Source organism: Dama dama, chromosome 29, assembly GCF_033118175.1.
Source record: "Dama dama isolate Ldn47 chromosome 29, ASM3311817v1, whole genome shotgun sequence".
NCBI lineage: Eukaryota > Metazoa > Chordata > Mammalia > Artiodactyla > Cervidae > Dama > Dama dama.
This window is the reverse complement of record NC_083709.1, coordinates 2812280-2833972: the sequence shown is the minus strand read 5'-3', so window position 1 is coordinate 2833972 and position 21693 is coordinate 2812280.

Sequence of the window (21693 nt, the reverse complement as noted above, 5' to 3'; positions counted from 1 at the left end):
CTTCTTGCTCCTCCTATTTTTCAGACAGTTTCATGCTCCTCATGTATTTCACCCCATTTGAAGCTCTTCGTATTTTTCACACCTTTTCAGGACCTTCATGTTTTTGAACACCGCTTCATGCTCCTCCTATTTTTCAAACCGTTACATGCTCCACATTTTTTTGACACCTTTTGAAGCTCTTCATATTTTTCACACCTTTTCAGGCTCTTCATGTTTTTCAACACGGCTTCATGTTCCTCCTATTTTTCAGACCGTTTCATGCTCCTCATATTTTTGACACCTTTTGAAGCTCTTCATATTTTTCACAACTTTCAGGCTCTTCATGTTTTTCAACACCGCTTCATGATCCTCCTATTTTTCTGACCGTTTCATGTTCCTCATATTTTTGACACCTTTTGAAGCTCTTCATATTTTTCCAACCTTTTCAGGCTCTTCATATTTTTGAACACCGTTTCATGCTCCTCTTATTTTTCAGACCGTTTCATGCTCATCTCATTTTTACACCTTTTGAAGCTCTTCATATTTCACACATTTTGAAGCTCTTCATATCTTTCACAACTTTTCAACCTCTTCATGTTTTTGAATACCGTTTCATGCTCTTCCTATTTTTCAGATGGTTTCATTCTGCTCATATTTTTGACACATTTTGAAGCTCTTCATATTTTTCACACCTTTTCAGGCTCTTCATGTTTTTAAACACCGCTTAATGATCCTCCTATTTTTCAGACCGTTTACTGCTCCTCATATTTTTGTCACGTTTTGAAGCTCTCCATATTTTTCACAGCTTTTCAGGCTCTCCATGTTTTTCAACACCGCTTCATGCTCCTCTATTTTTCAGACTGTTTCATGCTCGTCATATTTTTGACACGTTTTGAAGCTCTTCATATTTTTCACACCTTTTCAGGTTTTTCTTGTATTTCAACACTGCTTCATTCTCCTCCTATTTTTCAGACCGTTTCATGCTCCTCATATTTTTGACACCTTTTGAAGATCTTCATATTTTTCACACCTTTTGAAGCTCTTCATTTATTTCACTCCTTTACAGGCTCTTCATGTTTTTCAACACAGCTTCATGCTCCTTCTATTTTTTAGACCGTTTCATGCTCCTCATATATTACACACCTTTTGAAGCTCTTCATATTTTTCACAATTTTCCAGGCTCTTCATGTTTTTGAACACCGTTTCATGCTCCTCCTATTTCTCAGACCGTTTCCTGCTCCTAATATTTTTGACACATTTTGAAGCTCTTCATATTTTTCACACCTTTTCAGGCTCTTCATGTTTTTGAACACCGCTTCAAGCTCCTCCTTTTTTTCAGACCGTTTCGTGCTCCTCATGTATTTCAATCCTTTTGAAGCTCTTCATATTTTTCACACCTTTTCATGCTCTTCATGTTTTTGATCACGGCCTCATGCTCCTCCTATTTTTCAGACCGTTTTCTGCTCCTCCTATGTTTGACACCTTTTGAAGCTCTTCATATTTTTCACACCTTTTCAGGCTCTTCATGGTTTTCAACACCGCTTCATGCTCCTCCTGTATTTCAGACAGTTTCATTCTCCTCCTATTTTTGACACCTTTTGAAACTCTTCATATATTTCACAACTTTTCAAGTTCTTCATGGTTTTGAACAGGGATTCATGCTCCTCCTATTTTTCATACCGTTTCATGCTCCTGCTATTTTCAGGCCGTTTCATGCTCCTCATATTTTGACACCTTTTGAAGCTCTTCGTATTTTTCACACCTTTTCTGGCTCTTCATGTTTTTCAACACGGCTTCCTGCTCCTCCTATTTTTCAGACCATTTCATGCTCCTCATGATTTTGACACCTTTTGAAGCTCTTCATATTTTTGACACCATTTCAAGCTCTTCATGTTTTTCAACACTGCTTCCTGCTCCTCCTTTTTGTCAGACCATTTCATGCTCCTCATATTTTTAACACCTTTTCATGCTCTTCATGTTTTTCAACACCGCGTCATGCCCCTCCTATTTTCAGACCGTTTCATGCTCCTCATATTTTTGACGTCTTTTGAAGCTCTTCAAATTTTTCACACCTTTTAATGCTCTTCATGTTTTTGAACACCGCTTCATGCTCCTCCTATTCTTCAGAATGTTTCATGCTCCTCATATTTTTGACATCTTTTGAAGCTCTTCATATATTTGACACCGTTTCAAGCTCTTCATGTTTTTCAACACCGCTTCATGCTCCTCCTATTTTTCAGACCGTTTCATGCTCATAATATTTTTGACAACATTCGAAGCTCTTCATATTTTTGACACCTTTTGAAGCTCTTCATATATTTCACACCTTTTCAGGCTCTTCATGTTTTTCAACACCGCTTCATACTCCTCCTATATTTCAGACCGTTTCTTACACCTCACATTTTTGACACCTTTTGAAACTCTTCATTTATTTCACTCCTTTACAGGCTCTACATGTTTTTCAACACAGCTTCATGCTCCTCCTATTTTTAGAGCGTTTCATGCTCCTCATATATTACACACCTTTTGAAGCTCTTCATATTTTTCACACCTTTTCAGGCTCTTCATGTTTTTGAACACCGCTTCATGCTCCTCCTTTTTTTCAGACCGTTTCGTGCTCCTCATGTATTTCAATCCTTTTGAAGCTCTTCATATTTTTCTCACATTTTCAGGCTCTTCATGTTTTTGAACACTACTGCATCTCCTCTTATTTTTCAGACCGTTTCATGCTCCTCATATTTGTGACACCTTTTGAAGCTCTTCATATTTTTCACTACTTTTCATGCTCTTCATGTTTTTCAACACCGCTTCAAGCTCCTCCTATTTTTCAGACCGTTTCCTGCTCCTAATATTTTTGACACATTTTGAAGCTCTTCATATTTTTCACACATTTTCAGGCTCTTCATGTTTTTGAACACCACTTCATGCTCCTCTTATTTTTCAGACCGTTTCATGCTCCTCATATTTTTCACACCTTTTGAAGCTCTTCATATTTTTTACACTTTTTCAGTCTCTTCATGTTTTGAACACCGCTTCATGATCCTCCTATTTTTCCGACCGTTTCATGCTCCACATATATTTCACACCTTTTGAAGCTCTTCATATTTTTCACACCTTTTCTGGTTCTCATGTTTTTGAACACAGCTTCATGATCCTCCTATTTTTCAGACCGTTTCATGCTCTTCATATATTTCACACCTTTTGAAGCTCTTCATATTTTTCACACCTTTTCAGGCTCTTCATGTTTTTCAACAGCATTTCATGCTCCTGCTATTTTTCAGACCGTTTCATGCTCCTCATATTTTTGACACATTTTGAATATCTTCATTTTTTTCACACCTTTTCAAGCTCTTCATGTTTTTCTACACCGCTTCATGCTCCTCCTATTTTTCAGACTGTTTCATGCTCCTGGTATTTTTGACACGTTTGGAAGCTCTTCACATATTTCACATCTTTTCAGGCTCTTCATGTTTTTCAACACCGCTTCATGCTTCTCCTATTTTTCAGACGATTTCATGCTCCTCATATTTTTGAAACATTTTGAAGCTCTTCATATTTTTCACACCTTTTCATTCTCTTCATGTTTTTCAACACCGCTTCATGCTCCTCCAATTTTTCAGACCGTTTCATGCTCCTCATAGTTTTGACACCTTTTGAAGCTCTTCATATTTTTCACAGCTTTTCAGGCTCTTCATGTTTTTCAACACGGCTTCCTGCTCCTCCTATTTTTCAGATCATTTCATGCTCCTCATAATTTTGACACATTTTGAAGCTCTTCATATTTTTCACACCTTTTCAAGCTCTTCATGTTTTTCAACACCGCTTCATGCTCCTCCTATTTTTCAGACCGTTTCATGCTCATAATATTTTTGACACCATTCGAAGCTCTTCATATTTTTGACACCTTTTGATGCTCTTCATGTTTTTCAACACCGCTTCATGCTCCTCGTATATTTCAGACCGTTTCTTGCTCCTCATATTTTTGACACCTTTTGAAGCTCTTCATTTATTTCACTCCTTTACTGTCTCTTCATGTTTTTCAACACGGCTTCATGGTCCTCCTATTTTTTAGACCGTTTCATGCTCCTCATATATTACACACCTTTTGAAGCTCTTCATATTTTTCACACCTTTCCAGACTCTTCATGTTTTTGAACACCGTTTCATGCTCCTCCTATTTTTCAGACCGTTTCCTGCTCCTAATATTTTTGACACATTTTGAAGCTCTTCATATTTTTCACACCTTTTCAGTCTCTTCATGTTTTGAACACCGGTTCATGATCCTCATACTTTTCCGACCGTTTCATGCTCCGCATATATTTCACAACTTTTGAAGCTCTTCATATTTTTCACACCTTTTCTGGTTCTCATGTTTTTGAACACCGCTTCATGCTCCTCCATTTTTCAGACTGTTTCAATCTCCTCATATTTTTGACACGTTTTGAAGCTCTTCATATTTTTCACACCTTTTCAGGTTTTTCTTGTTTTTCAACACCGCTTCATTCTCCTATTTTTCAGACCGTTTCATGCTCCTCATATTTTTGACACCTTTTGAAGATCTTCATATTTTTCACACCTTTTGAAGCTCTTCATATATTTCACACGTTTTCAGTCTCTTCAGGTTTTTCAACACCGCTTCATACTCCTCCTATATTTCAGACCGTTTCTTGCTCCTCATATTTTTGACACTTTTTGAAGCTCTTCATTTATTTCACTCCTTTACAGGCTCTTCATGTTTTTCAACACAGCTTCATGCTCCTCCTATTTTTTAGACCGTTTCATGCTCCTAATATTTTTGACACATTTTGAAGCTCTTCATATTTTTCACACATTTTCAGGCTCTTCATGTTTTTGAACACCGTTTCATGCTCCTGCTATTTTTCAGACCGTTTCCTGCTCCTAATATTTTTGACACATTTTGAAGCTCTTCATATTTTTCACACTTTTTCAGGCTCTTCATATTTTTGAACACCGCTTAATGCTCCTCCTTTTTTTCAGACCGTTTCATGCTCCTCATAGTTTTGACACCTTTTTAAGCTCTTCATATTTTTCACACCTTTTCAGGCTCTTCATGTTTTTGAACACCGCTTCATGCTCCTCCTTTTTTTCAGACCGTTTCGTGCTCCTCATGTATTTCAATCCTTTTGAAGCTCTTCATATTTTTCTCACATTTTCAGGCTCTTCATGTTTTTGAACACTACTGCATCTCCTCTTATTTTTCAGACCGTTTCATGCTCCTCATATTTGTGACACCTTTTGAAGCTCTTCATATTTTTCACTACTTTTCATGCTCTTCATGTTTTTCAACACCGCTTCAAGCTCCTCCTATTTTTCAGACCGTTTCCTGCTCCTAATATTTTTGACACATTTTGAAGCTCTTCATATTTTTCACACATTTTCAGGCTCTTCATGTTTTTGAACACCACTTCATGCTCCTCTTATTTTTCAGACCGTTTCATGCTCCTCATATTTTTCACACCTTTTGAAGCTCTTCATATTTTTTACACCTTTTCAGTCTCTTCATGTTTTGAACACCGCTTCATGATCCTCCTATTTTTCCGACCGTTTCATGCTCCGCATATATTTCACACCTTTTGAAGCTCTTCATATTTTTCACACCTTTTCTGGTTCTCATGTTTTTGAACACAGCTTCATGCTCCTCCTATTTTTCAGACCGTTTCATGCTAATCTCATTTTTGACACCTTTTGAAGCTCTTCATATTTTTCACACCTTTTCAGGCTCTTCATGTTTTTCAACAGCATTTCATGCTCCTCCTATTTTTCAGACCGTTTCATGCTCCTCATATTTTTCACACCTTTTGAAGCTCTTCATTTTTTTCACAACTTTTCAAGCTCTTCATGTTTTTCTACACCGCTTCATGCTCCTCCTATTTTTCAGACTGTTTCATGCTCCTGGTATTTTTGACACGTTTGGAAGCTCTTCACATATTTCACATCTTTTCAGGCTCTTCATGTTTTTCAACACCGCTTCATGCTTCTCCTATTTTTCAGACGATTTCATGCTCCTCATATTTTTGAAACATTTTGAAGCTCTTCATATTTTTCACACCTTTTCATTCTCTTCATGTTTTTCAACACCGCTTCATGCTCCTCCAGTTTTTCAGACCGTTTCATGCTCCTCATAGTTTTGACACCTTTTGAAGCTCTTCATATTTTTCACAGCTTTTCAGGCTCTTCATGTTTTTCAACACGGCTTCCTGCTCCTCCTATTTTTCAGATCATTTCATGCTCCTCATAATTTTGACACATTTTGAAGCTCTTCATATTTTTCACACCTTTTGAAGCTCTTCATGTTTTTCAACACCGGTTCATGCTCCTCCTATTTTTCAGACCGTTTCATGCTCATAATATTTTTGACACCATTCGAAGCTCTTCATATTTTTGACACCTTTTGATGCTCTTCATGTTTTTCAACAACACTTCATGCTCCTCCTATTTTTCAGACCGTTTCATGCTCCTCATATTTTTGACACCTTTTGAAGCTCTTCATATTTTTCACAACTTTTCAGGCTCTTCATGTTTTTGAACACCGCTTAATGCTTCTCCTATTTTTCAGACCTTTTCATGCTGCTCATATTTTTGACACCTTTTGAAGCTCTTCATATTTTTCACACCTTTTGATGCTCTTCATGTTTTTCAACAACACTTCATGCTCCTCCTATTTTTCAGACCGTTTCATGCTCCTCATATTTTTGACACCTTTTGAAGCTCTTCATATTTTTCACACCTTTTCAAGCTCTTCATGTTTTTCAACACCGCTTCATGCTCCTCCTATTTTTCAGACCGTTTCATGCTCATAATATTTTTGACACCATTCGAAGCTCTTCATATTTTTGACACCTTTTGATTCTCTTCATGTTTTTCAACAACACTTCATGCTCCTCCTATTTTTCAGACCGTTTCATGCTCCTCATATTTTTGACACCTTTTGAAGCTCTTCATATTTTTCACAACTTTTCAGGCTCTTCATGTTTTTGAACACCGCTTAATGCTTCTCCTATTTTTCAGACCTTTTCATGCTGCTCATATTTTTGACACCTTTTGAAGCTCTTCATATTTTTCACACCTTTTCAGGCTCTTCATGTTTTTGAACACTGCTTCTCGCTCCTCCTATTTTTCAGACCGTTTCATGCTCATCTCATTTTTGACACCTTTTGTAGCTCTTCATATTTTTCACACGTTTTCAGGCTCTTCATGTTTTTCAACACCGTTTCTTGATCCTCCTATTTTTCAGACCGTTTCATGCTCATCTCATTTTTAACACATTTTGAAGCTTTTCATATTTTTCACACCTTTTCAGGCTCTTTATATTTTTCCACACCACTTCATGCTTCTCCTATTTTTCAGCCCGTTTCAAACTCCTCATGTATTTCACACCTTTTGAAGCTCTTCATATTTTTCACACCTTTTCCGACTCTTCATGTTTTTGATCACCGTTTCATGCTCCTCCTATTTTTCAGACCGTTTCATGCTCCTCATATATTTGACACCTTTTGAAGCTCATCATATTTTTCACACCTTTTCAGGCTCTTCATATTTTTGAACACCGCTTCATGCTCCTCCAATTTTTCAGGCCGTTTCATGCTCCTCATAATTTTTACACCTTTTGAAGCTCTTCATATGTTTCACACCTTTGAAGGCTCTTCATTTTTTTCAACACCTCTTCATGCTCCTCCTATTTTTCAGACCGTTTCGTGCTCATCTCATTTTTTAAACCTTTTGAAGCTCTTCATATTTTTCACACCTTTTGATGCTCTTCATATTTTTCACACGTTTTCAGGCTCTTCAAGTTTTTCAACACCGCTTCATGCTCCTCCTATTTTTCAGACCGTTTCATTCTGCTCATATTTTTGACACCTTTTGAAGCTCTTCATATTTTTCACACCTTTTCAGGCTCTTCTTGTTTTTCAACAGCGCTTCATTCTCCTCCTATTTTTCAGATCGTTTCATGCTGCTCATATTTTTGACACCTTTTGAAGCTCTTCATATTTTTCACACCTTTTCAGGCTCTTCATGTTTTTGAACACTGCTTCTCGCTCCTCCTATTTTTCAGACCGTTTCATGCTCATCTCATTTTTGACACATTTTGAAGCTTTTCATATTTTTCACACCTTTTCAGGCTCTTCATGTTTTTAATCACCGTTTCATGCTCCTCCTATTTTTCAGACCGTTTCATGCTCCTCATTTATTTGACACATTTTGAAGCTCTGAATATTTTTCACACATTTTCAGGCTCTTCATGTTTTTGAACACTGCTTCATGATCCTCCTATTTTTCAGAATGTTTCATGATCTTCATATGTTTGACACCTTTTGAAGCTCTTCATATTTTTCACTCCTTTTCAGGCTCTTCATGTTTTTCAACACCACTTCATTCTTCTCCTATTTTTCAGACCGTTTCATGCTCCTCATGTATTTCACACCTTTTGAAGCTCTTCATAATTTTCACACCTTTTCAGTCTCTTCATGTTTTTGAACACCATTTCATGCCGCTTCTATTTTTCAGACCGTTACCTGCTCCTCATATTTTTCTCACCTTTTGAAGCGCTTCATATTTTTCACACCTTTTCAGGCTCTTCATGTTTTGAACACCGCTTCATGATCCTCCTATTTTTCAGACCGTTTCATGCTCCTCATATATTTGACACATTTTGAAGCTCTGAATATTTTTCACACATTTTCAGGCTCTTCATGTTTTTGAACACTGCTTCATGATCCTCCTATTTTTCAGAATGTTTCATGATCTTCATATGTTTGACACCTTTTGAAGCTCTTCATATTTTTCACTCCTTTTCAGGCTCTTCATGTTTTTCAACACCACTTCATTCTTCTCCTATTTTTCAGACCGTTTCATGCTCATCTCATTTTTGACACCTTTTGAAGCTCCTCATATATTTCACACCTTTTCAAGCTCTTCATATTTTTCAGACCTTTTCAGGCTCTTCATGTTTTTGAACACCACTTCATGCTCCTCCTATTTTTCAGACCGTTTCATGCTCCTCATATTTTTGACACCGTTTGAAGCTCTTCATATTTTTCACACCTTTTCAGGCTCTTCATGTTTTTGAACACCGCTTCATGCTCCTTCTGTTTTTCAGAGAGTTTCATGCTCCTCATGTATTTCACACCTTTTGAAGCTCTTCACATTTTCCACACCTTTTCAGGCTCTTTATATTTTTCGACACCACTTCATGCTTCTCCTATTTTTCAGCCCGTTTCAAACTCCTCATGTATTTCTCACCTTTTGAAGCTCTTCATATTTTTCACACCTTTTCCGGCTCTTCATGTTTTTGATCACCGTTTCATGCTCCTCCTATTTTTCAGACCGTTTCATGCTCCTCATATTTTTGACACCTTTTGAAGCTCTTCATATTTTTCACACCTTTTCAGGCTCTTCTTTTTTTTCACACCTTTTCAGGCTCTTCATGTTTTTGAACACCATTTCATGCTTCTCCTATTTTGCAGACCGTTTCATTCTCCTCATATTTTTGACACCTTTTGAAGCTCTTCATATTTTTCACATCTTTTCATGCTCTTCATATTTTTCACAACTTTTCAGGCTCTTCATGTTTTTCACACCTTTTCAGGCTCTTCATGTTTTTGAACACCATTTCATGCTTCTCCTATTTTGCAGACCGTTTCATTCTCCTCATATTTTTGACATCTTTTGAAGCTCTTCATATATTTCACACCTTTTCAGGCTTTTCATTGTTTTCAACACCACTTCATGCTCCTCCTATTTTTCAGACCTTTTCATGCTCATCTCATTTTGACACCTTTTGAAGCTCTTCAAATTTTTCACATCTTTTGAAGCTCTTCATATTTTGCACAACTTTTCAGGCTCTTTATGATTTTCAACACCGCTTCATGCTCCTCCTATTTTTCAGACCGTTTCATGCTCATCTCATTTTGACACCTTTTGAAGCTCTTCAAATTTTCACACCTTTTGAAGCTCTTCATATTTTTCCTATTTTTGAAGCTCTTCATATTTTCACACGTTTTCAGGCTCTTCATGTTTTTCAACACCGCTTCATGCTATTTCTATTTTTCAGAGAGTTTCATGCTCCTCATATATTTCACACCTTTTGAAGCTCTTCATATTTTTCAAACCTATTCAGGCTCTTCATGTTTTTCCACACCCCTTCATGCTTCTCCTATTTTTCAGCCCGTTTCATGCTCCTCATGTATTTCACACCTTTTGAATCTCTTCATATATTTCACACCTTTTCAGGCTCTTCATGTTTTTCACACCTTTTCAGGCTTTTCATGATTTTGAACACCATTTTATGCTTCTCCTATTTTGCAGACCGTTTCATTCTCCTCATTATTTTGACATCTTTTGAAGCTCTTCATATTTTTCACAACTTTTCAGGCTCTTTATGATTTTCAACACCGCTTCATGCTCCTCCTATTTTTCAGACCGTTTCATGCTCATCTCATTTTGACACCTTTTGAAGCTCTTCAAATTTTCACACCTTTTGAAGCTCTTCATATTTTTCCTATTTTTGAAGCTCTTCATATTTTCACACGTTTTCAGGCTCTTCATGTTTTTCAACACCGCTTCATGCTATTTCTATTTTTCAGAGAGTTTCTTGCTCCTCATGTATTTCACACCTTTTGAAGCTCTTCATATTTTTCAAACCTATTCAGGCTCTTCATGTTTTTCCACACCCCTTCATGCTTCTCCTATTTTTGAGCCCGTTTCATGCTCCTCATGTATTTCACACCTTTTGAATCTCTTCATATATTTCACACCTTTTCAGGCTCTTCATGTTTTTCACACCTTTTCAGGCTTTTCATGATTTTGAACACCATTTTATGCTTCTCCTATTTTGCAGACCGTTTCATTCTCCTCATTATTTTGACATCTTTTGAAGCTCTTCATATTTTTCACAACTTTTCAGGCTCTTTATGATTTTCAACACCGCTTCATGCTCCTCTTATTTTTCAGACCGTTTCATGCTCATCTCATTTTGACATCTTTTGAAGCTCTTCAAATTTTTCACACCTTTTGAAGCTCTTCATATTTTTCCTATTTTTTAAGCTCTTCATATTTTCACACGTTTTCAGGCTCTTCATTTTTTTCAACACCACTTCATGCTATTTCTATTTTTCAGAGAGTTTCATGCTCCTCATGTATTTCACACCTTTTGAAGCTCTTCATATTTTGCAAACCTTTTCAGGCTCTTCATGTTTTTCCACACCCCTTCATGCTTCTCCTATTTTTCAGCCCGTTTCATGCTCCTCATGTATTTCACACCTTTTGAATCTCTTCATATTTTTCACACCTTTTCAGGCTCTTCATGTTTTTGATCACCGTTTCATGCTCCTCCTATTTTTCAGACCGTTTCATGCTCATCTCATTTTTGACACCTTTTGAAGCTCTTCATATTTTCACACCTTTTCAGGCTCTTCATGTTTTTGAACACCGCTTCATGCTCCTCAATTTTTCAGACCGTTTCATGCTCCTCATATTTTTGACACCTTTTGAATCTCTTCATATTTTTCACATCTTTTCAGGCTCTTCATGTTTTTGATCACCGTTTCTTGCCCCTCCTATTTTTCAGACCGTTTCATGCTCCTCATAATTTTGACACCTTTTGAAGCTCTTCATATTGTTCACACATTTTCAGGCTCTTCATGTTTTTCAACACCACTTCATGCTTCTCCTATTTGTCAGACCGTTTCATGCTCCTGATATTTTTGACACCTTTTGAAGCTCTTCATAATTTTCACACCCTTTCAGGCTCTTCATGTTTTTCAACACCACTTCATGCTCCTCCTATTATTCAGACCGTTTCATTCTCCTCATATTTTTGACACCTTTTGAAGCTCTTCATATTTTTCACACCTTTTCAGGCTCTTCATGTTTTTGATCACCGTTTCATGCTCCTCCTATTTTTCAGACCGTTTCATGCTCATCTCATTTTTGACACCTTTTGAAGCTCTTCATATATTTCACACCTTTTGAAGCTCTTCATATTTTGCACACCTTTCCAGGCTCTTCATTTTTTTCAACACTACTTCTTGCTCCTCCAATTTTTCAGACCGTTTCATGTTCCTCATATTTTTGACACCTTTTGAAGCTCTTCATAATTTTCACACCCTTTCAGCCTCTTCATGATTTTCAACACCACTTCATGCTCCTCCTATTTTCAGACCGTTTCATTCTCCTCATATTTTTTACATCTTTAGAAACTCTTCATATCTTTCACACCTTTTCAGACTCTTCATGTTTTTCAACACAGCTTCATGATCCTCCTATTTTTCAGACCGTTTCATTCTCCTCATATTTTTGACACCTTTTGAAGCTCTTCATATATTTCACACCTTTTCAGGCTCTTCATTTTTTTCAACACCACTTCATGCTCCTCCTATATTTCAGACCATTTCATGCTCATCTCATTTTTGACACCTTTTGAAGCTCTTCATATTTTTCACACGTTCTCAGTCTCCTCATGTTTTTCAACACCGCTTCATGCTCCTCCTAATTTTCAGACCGTTTCATGCTTCTCATATTTTTGACACCTTTTGGAGCTCTTCATATTTTTCACACCTTTTAAGGCTCTTCATGTTTTTGAACACCGCTTCATGCTCCTCCTCTTTTTAGACCGTTTCATGCACCTCATATATTTGACACCTTTTGAAGCTCTTCATATTTTTCACACCTTTTCAGGCTCTTCATATTTTTGAACACCGCTTCATGCTCCTCCTATTTTTCAGACCGTTTCATGCTCCTTGTAATTTTGACACATTTTGAAGCTCTTCATATTTTTCACACCTTTTCATGCTCTTCATGTTTTTCAACACCGCTTCATGCTCCTCCTATTTTTCAGACTGTTACATGCTCCTCATATTTTTGACACGTTTTGAAGCTCTTCATATTTTTCACACCTTTTCAGGCTCTTCATGTTTTTCAACACCGCTTCATGCTCCTCCTATTTTTCAGACCGTTTCATGCTCCTCATATTTTTGACACTTTTTGAAGCTTTTCATATTTTTCACACCATTTCAGGCTCTTCATTTTTTTCAACACTACTTCTTGCTCCTCCAAATTTTCAGACCGTTTCATACTCATCTACTTTTTGACACCTTTTGAAGCTCTTCATATTTTTCACACCTTTTGAAGCTCTTCATATTTTCACACCTTTTCAGGTTCTTCATATTTTTGAACACCGCTTCATGCTCCTTCTATTTTTCAGAGAGTTTCATGCTCCTCATGTATTTCTCACCTTTTGAAGCTCTTCATATTTTTCACACATTTTCAGGCTCTTCGTGTTTTTCCACACCACTTCATGCTTCTCCTATTTTTCATCCCGTTTCATGCTTTTCATGTATTTCACACCTTTTGAAGCTCTTCATATTTTTCACACCTTTTGGGCTCTTCACGTTTTGATCACCATTTCATGCTCCTTTATTTTTCAGACCGTTTCATGCTCATCTCATTTTTGACACCTTTTGAAGCTCTTCATATTTTCACACCTTTTCAGGCTCTTCATGTTTTTGAACACCGCTTCATGCTCCTCCTATTTTTCAGACCGTTTCATGCTCCTCATATTTTTGACACCTTTTGAAGCTCTTCATATTTTTCACACCTTTTGAAGCTCTTCATATTTTCACACCTTTTCAGGCTCTTCATGTTTTTGAACACCGCTTCATGCTCCTCCTATTTTTCAGACCGTTTCATGCTCCTAATATTTTTGACACGTTTTGAAGCTCTTCATATTTTTCACACCTTTTCAGGCTCTTCATATTTTTCACACCGCTTCATGCTCCTCCTATTTTTCAGACCGTTTCATGCTCCTCATATATTTGACACCTTTTGAAGCTCTTCATATTTTTCAAACCTTTTCAGGCTCTTCATGTTTTTCCACACCGCTTCATGCTCCTTCTATTTTTCAGAGAGTTTCATGCTCCTCATATATTTCACACCTTTTGAAGCTCTTCATATTTTTCACACCTTTTCAGGCTCTTCATGTTTTTCCACACCACTTCATGCTTCTCCTATTTTTCAGCCCGTTTCATGCTCCTCATATATTTGACACCTTTTGAAGCTCTTCATATTTTTCACACCTTTTCAGGCTCTTCATATTTTTCAACACCGCTTCAAGCTCCTCCTATTTTTCAGACCGTTTCTTGATCCTCATATTTTTCACACCTTTGAGGCTCTTCATATATTTCACACCTTTTCAGCCTCTTCATATTTTTCAACACCGCTTCATGTTCCTCCTAATTTTCAGACCGTTTCATTCTCCTCATATTTTTGACACTATTTGAAGCTCTTCATATTTTTCACACCTTTTCAGGCTCTTCATGTTTTTTTAACACTTTTTCATGCTCCTCCTATATTTCAGACTGTTTCATGCTCCTTACATTTTTGACACCTTTTGAAGCTGTTCATATTTTCACACCTTTTCAGGCTCTTCATATTTTTCACACCGCTTCATGCTCCTCCTATTTTTCAGACCGTTTCATGCTCCTCATATGTTTCACTCCTTTTTCAGGCTCTTCATGATTTTCAACAACACTTCATGCTCCTCCTATTTTTCAGACCGTTTCATGCTCCTCCTATTTTTCAGACCGTTTCATGCACCTCATACTTTGACACCTTTTGAAGCTCTTCATATTTTTTACCTTTTCAGGCTCTTCATATTTTTTAACACTGCTACATGCTTCTCCTATATTTCCGACCATTTCATGCTCCTCATATTTTTGATACCTTTTGAAGCTCTTCATATTTTTCACACCTTTTCAGGCTCTTCATGTTTTTCAACACCGCTTCATGCTCCTCCTATTTTCCAGACCGTTTCATGCTCCTCATATTTTTGACACCTTTGAAGCTCTTCATATATTTCAGACCTTTTCAGGCTCTTCAAGTTTTTCAACATAGCTTCATACTCCTCATATTTTTCAGACCGTTTCTTGCTCCTCATATTTTTGAACACCGTTTAATGCTCCTCCTATTTTTCAAACCGTTTCATGCTCCTCATATGTTTCACACCTTTTTCAGGCTCTTCATGGTTTTCAACACCACTTCATGCTCCTCCTATTTTTCAGATCGTTTCATGTTCCTCATATTTTTGACACAGTTTGAAGCTCTTCATATTTTTTACACCTGCTGAGGCTATTCATGTTTTTGAAATAAGTTTCTTGCTCCTCATATTTTTCAGACCGTTTCACCCTCCTCATATTTTTGACACCTTTTTGAAGCTCTTCATATTTTTCACACCTTTCCAGGCTCTTCAAGTTTTTGAACACCGTTTCATGATCCCCCTATTTTTCAGACCGTTTCATGCTCCTCATATATTTGACACATTTTGAAGTTCTTCATATTTTTCACACCATTTCACGCTCTTCATGTTTTTCAGCACTACTTCATACTCCTTCTATTTTTCAGACCGTTTCATGCTCCTTATATTTTTGACACCTTTTGAAGTTCTTCATATTTTTCAAACTTTTCAGGCTCTTCATCGTTTTCAACACCACTTAGTGCTCTTCCTATTTTTCAGACCGTTTCATGCTCCACATATATTTCACACCTTTTGAAGCTCTTCATATTTTTCACACCTTTTCAGGCTCTTCATGTTTTTGAACACCGCTTCATGTTTCTCCTATTTTTCATCCCGTTTCATGCTTTTCATGTATTTCACACCTTTTGAAGCTCTTCATATTTTTCACACCTTTTGGGCTCTTCACGTTTTGATCACCATTTCATGCTCCTTTATTTTTCAGACCGTTTCATGCTCATCTCATTTTTGACACCTTTTGAAGCTCTTCATATTTTCACACCTTTTCAGGCTCTTCATGTTTTTGAACACCGCTTCATGCTCCTCCTATTTTTCAGACCGTTTCATGCTCCTCATATTTTTGACACCTTTTGAAGCTCTTCATATTTTTCACACCTTTTGAAGCTCTTCATATTTTCACACCTTTTCAGGCTCTTCATGTTTTTCAACACCACTTCATGCTCCTCCTATTTTTCAGACCTTTTCATGCTCCTCATATTTTTGACACCTTTTGTAGCTCTTCATAATTTTCACACCCGTTCATCCTCTTCATGTTTTTCAACTCCACTTCATGCTCCTCCTATTTTTCAGACCGTTTCATGGTCATCTCATTTTTGACACCTTTTGAAGCTCTTCATATTTTTCACAAGTTCTCAGGCTCTTCATGTTTTTCAACACCGCTTCATCTCCTCATATTTTTCAGACCGTTTCATGCTTCTCATACTTTTGACAGCTTTTGAAGCTCTTCATTTTTTTCACACCTTTTCAGGATCTTCATGTTTTTCAACACCGCTTCATGCTCCTCCTATTTTTCAGACAGTTTCATGCTTCTCATATTTTTGACACCTTTTGAAGCTCTTCGTATTTTTCACACCTTTATAGGCTCTTCATGTTTTTGATCAGCATTTCATGCTCCTTCTATTTTTCAGACCGTTTCATGCTCCTAATATTTTTGACACGTTTTGAAGCTCTTCATATTTTTCACACCTTTTCAGGCTCTTCATATTTTTCACACCGCTTCATGGTCCTCCTATTTTTCAGACCGTTTCATGCTCCTCATATATTTGACACCTTTTGAAGCTCTTCATATTTTTCAAACCTTTTCAGGCTCTTCATGTTTTTCCACACCGCTTCATGCTCCTTCTATTTTTCAGAGAGTTTCATGCTCCTCATATATTTCACACCTTTTGAAGCTCTTCATATTTTTCACACCTTTTCAGGCTCTTCATGTTTTTCCACACCACTTCATGCTTCTCCTATTTTTCAGCCCGTTTCATGCTCCTCATATATTTGACACCTTTTGAAGCTCTTCATATTTTTCACACCTTTTCAGGCTCTTCATATTTTTCAACACCGCTTCAAGCTCCTCCTATTTTTCAGACCATTTCTTGATCCTCATATTTTTCACACCTTTGAGGCTCTTCATATATTTCACACCTTTTCAGCCTCTTCATATTTTTCAACACCGCTTCATGTTCCTCCTAATTTTCAGACCGTTTCATTCTCCTCATATTTTTGACACTATTTGAAGCTCTTCATATTTTTCACACCTTTTCAGGCTCTTCATGTTTTTTTAACACTTTTTCATGCTCCTCCTATATTTCAGACTGTTTCATGCTCCTTACATTTTTGACACCTTTTGAAGCTGTTCATATTTTCACACCTTTTCAGGCTCTTCATATTTTTCACACCGCTTCATGCTCCTCCTATTTTTCAGACCGTTTCATGCTCCTCATATGTTTCACTCCTTTTTCAGGCTCTTCATGATTTTCAACAACACTTCATGCTCCTTCTATTTTTCAGACCGTTTCATGCTCCTCCTATTTTTCAGACCGTTTCATGCACCTCATACTTTGACACCTTTTGAAGCTCTTCATATTTTTTACCTTTTCAGGCTCTTCATATTTTTTAACACTGCTACATGCTTCTCCTATATTTCCGACCATTTCATGCTCCTCATATTTTTGATACCTTTTGAAGCTCTTCATATTTTTCACACCTTTTCAGGCTCTTCATGTTTTTCAACACCGCTTCATGCTCCTCCTATTTTCCAGACCGTTTCATGCTCCTCATATTTTGACACCTTTGAAGCTCTTCATATATTTCAGACCTTTTCAGGCTCTTCAAGTTTTTCAACATAGCTTCATACTCCTCATATTTTTCAGACCGTTTCTTGCTCCTCATATTTTTGAACACCGTTTAATGCTCCTCCTATTTTTCAAACCGTTTCATGCTCCTCATATGTTTCACACCTTTTTCAGGCTCTTCATGGTTTTCAACACCACTTCATGCTCCTCCTATTTTTCAGATCGTTTCATGTTCCTCATATTTTTGACACAGTTTGAAGCTCTTCATATTTTTCACACCTGCTGAGGCTATTCATGTTTTTGAAATAAGTTTCTTGCTCCTCATATTTTTCAGACCGTTTCACCCTCCTCATATTTTTGACACCTTTTTGAAGCTCTTCATATTTTTCACACCTTTCCAGGCTCTTCAAGTTTTTGAACACCGTTTCATGATCCCCCTATTTTTCAGACCGTTTCATGCTCCTCATATATTTGACACATTTTGAAGTTCTTCATATTTTTCACACCATTTCACGCTCTTCATGTTTTTCAGCACTACTTCATACTCCTTCTATTTTTCAGACCGTTTCATGCTCCTTATATTTTTGACACCTTTTGAAGTTCTTCATATTTTTCAAACTTTTCAGGCTCTTCATCGTTTTCAACACCACTTAGTGCTCTTCCTATTTTTCAGACCGTTTCATGCTCCACATATATTTCACACCTTTTGAAGCTCTTCATATTTTTCACACCTTTTCAGGCTCTTCATGTTTTTGAACACCGCTTCATGTTTCTCCTATTTTTCAGACCGTTTCATGCTCTTCATAATTTTGACACGTTTTGAGGCTCTTCATTTTTTTCACACCTTTTCAGGCTCTTCATGTTTTTGAACACCGTTTCATGCTCCTCCAATTTTTCAGACCGTTTCCTGTTCCTCATGTATTTCACACCTTTTGAAGCTCTTCGAATTTTTCACACCTTTTCAGGCTCTTCATGTTTTTGAACGCCCCTTCAAGCTCCTCCTATTTTTCAGACCGTTTCATGCTCCTCATATTTTTGACACCTTTTGAAGCTCTTCATATTTTTCACACCTTTTGAAGCTCTTCATATTTTCACACCTTTTCAGGCTCTTCATGTTTTTCAACACCACTTCATGCTCCTCCTGTTTTTCAGATCATTTCATGCTCATCTCATTTTTGACACCTGTTGTAGCTCTTCATATTTCTCACACCTTTTGAAGCTCTTCATTTATTTCACTCCTTTACAGGCTCTTCACGTTTTTCAACACCGCTTCACCTCCTCCTATTTTTTAGACTGTCTCATGCTCCTCCTATATTTGAAACCTTTTGATGCTCTTTATATATTTCACACCTTTTTAGTCTCTTCATGTTTTTCAACACTGTCTCATGCTCCTCCTATTTTTTTTACCCGTTTCATGTTACTCATAATTTTGAAAGCTTTTGAAGCTCTTCATATTTTTCACACCTTTTCAGGGTGTTCATGTTTGTCAACACCATTTCATGCTTCTCCTATTTGTCAGACCGATTCAGGCTCCTCATATTTTTGACACCTTTGAAGCTCTTCATTTTTTTCACACCGTTTCAGGCTCTTCATGTTTTTCAACACTGTATCATGCTCCTCCTATTTTTCAGACCGTTTCATGCTCCTCATATTTTTCACACCTTTTGAAGCTATTCATATTTTTCACAAATTTTCATGCTCTTCATATTTTTCAACACTGTTTCATGTTCCTCCTATTTTTAAAACCGTTTCAGGCTCCTCCTATTTTTCAGACCCATTCATGCTCCTGATATTTTTGACACCTTTTGAAACTCTTTTTATTTTTCACACCTTTTCAGGCTCTTCATGTTAGTCAACAACGTTTCATGCTAATCCTATTTTTCCGACCGTTTCACGCTCCTCATATTTTTGACACCTTTTGAAGCTCTTCATATTTTTAACACCTTTTCAGGCTCTTCAAGTTTTTCAACAACGTTTCATGCTCCTACTATTTTTCAGACCGTTTAATGCTCCTCATATTTTTGACACCGTTTGAAGCTCTTCATGTTTTTCAACACCGTTTCATGCTCGTCCAATTTTTCAGACCGTTTCATGGTCCTCATATTTTTCAGACTGTTTCAAGCTCCTCATATTTTTGACACCTTTTGAAGCTCTTCATATATTTCACACCTTTTCAGGCTCTTCATGCTTTCAACAGCGCTTCATGCTCCTCCTATTTTTCAGACAGTTTCATGCTCCTCATATTTTTGACACCTTTTGAAGCTCTTCATATATTTCACACCTTTTCAGGCTCTTCATGTTTTTCAACACCGCTTCATGCTCCGCCTATTTTTCAGACCTTTTCATGCTCCTCTTTTTTTTGACACCTTTTGAAGCTTTTCATATTTTTCACACCTTTTCAGGCTCTTCATGTTTTGCAACACAGCTTCATGCTCCTCCTATTTTTGAGACCGTTTCATGCTCCTCATATTTTTGACTGCTTTTGATGATCTTCATATATTTCAAAACTTTTCAGTCTCTTCATGTGTTTAAACAAGGCTTCATGCTCCTCCTATTTTTCAGACCATTTCAAGCTCCTCATATTTTTGACACCTTTTGAAGCTCTTCATATTTTTAACTCCTTTTCAGGCTCTTCAAGTTTTCAACAACGTTTCATGCTCCTCCTATTTTTCAGACGTTTTCATCCTCCTCATTTTTTTGAAACCTTTTCAAGCTTTTCATATTTCTCAAACCTTTTCATGCTCTTCATATTTTTCAACATGGTGTCATGCTCCTCCTGTTTTTCAGACACTTTCATGCTCCTCATATTTTTGACACCTTTTGAAGCTCTTCATATTTTTCACACCTTTTCATGCTCTTCGTGTTTTACAACACCGTTTCATGCTCCTCCTATTTTTCAGATGGTTTCAGGCTCCTCATGTTTTTGACACCTTTTGAAGCTCTTCATGTTTTTCAACATCGTTTCATGATCGTCCTATTTTTTAGACCGTTTCATGGTCCTCATATTTTTCAGACCGTTTCATGCTTCTCATATTTTTGACACCTTTTGCAACTCTTCATATTTCTCACACCTTTTCAGGCTCTTCATGTTTTTCAACACCGTTTCAGGCTCCTCCTATTTTTCAGACCGTTTCATGCTCCTCATATATTTGACACCTTTGAAGCTCTTCATATGTTTCCAACGTTTTCAGCTTCTTCATGTTTTTACAACGTCTCATGCTCCTCCTATTTTGAAGACCGTTTCATGCTCCTCATATTTTGACACCTTTTGAAGCTCTTCATATTTTTCACACATTTTCATGCTTTTCATGTTTTTTACCACCGTTTCATGCTCCTCCTGTTTTTCAGACCGTTTCATGCTCCTCATATTTTTGACACCTTTGGAAGCTCTTCACGTTTTTCAACACCGTTTCATGCTCCTCTTAATTTTCAGACCATTTGATCCTCCTCTTATTTTTCAGACCGTTTCATGCTCCTCATATTTTTGACACCTTTTGCAGCTCTTCGTATTTTTCACACCTTTTCAGGCTCTTCATGTTTTTCAACACCATTTCATGCTCCTCATATTTTTGACACCTTTTGATACTCTTCATATATTTCACACCTTTTCAGGCTCTTCATGTTTATCAACACCGCTTCATGCTCCTCCTATTTGTCAGACCGTTTCATGCTCATCTCTTTTTTGACACCTTTTGAAGCTCTTCATATTTTTCACACTTTTTCAGGCTCTTCATGTTTTTGAACACCGCTTCATTCTCCTCCTATTTGTCAGACCGTTTCATGCTCATCTCTTTTTTGACACCTTTTGAAGCTCTTCATATTTTTCACACTTTTTCAGGCTCTTCATGTTTTTCAACACCACTTCATGCTCCTCCTATTTGTCAGACCGTTTCATGCTAATCTCTTTTTTGACACCTTTTGAAGCTCTTCATATTTTTCACACTTTTTCAGGCTCTTCATGTTTTTGAACACCGCTTTATGCTCCTCCTATTTTTCAGACCGTTTCATGCTGCTCGTATTTTTCAGACCGTTTCATGCTCCTCATAATTTTGACAATTTTATAAGCTCTTTATACTTTTCACACTTTTTCAGGCTCTTCAT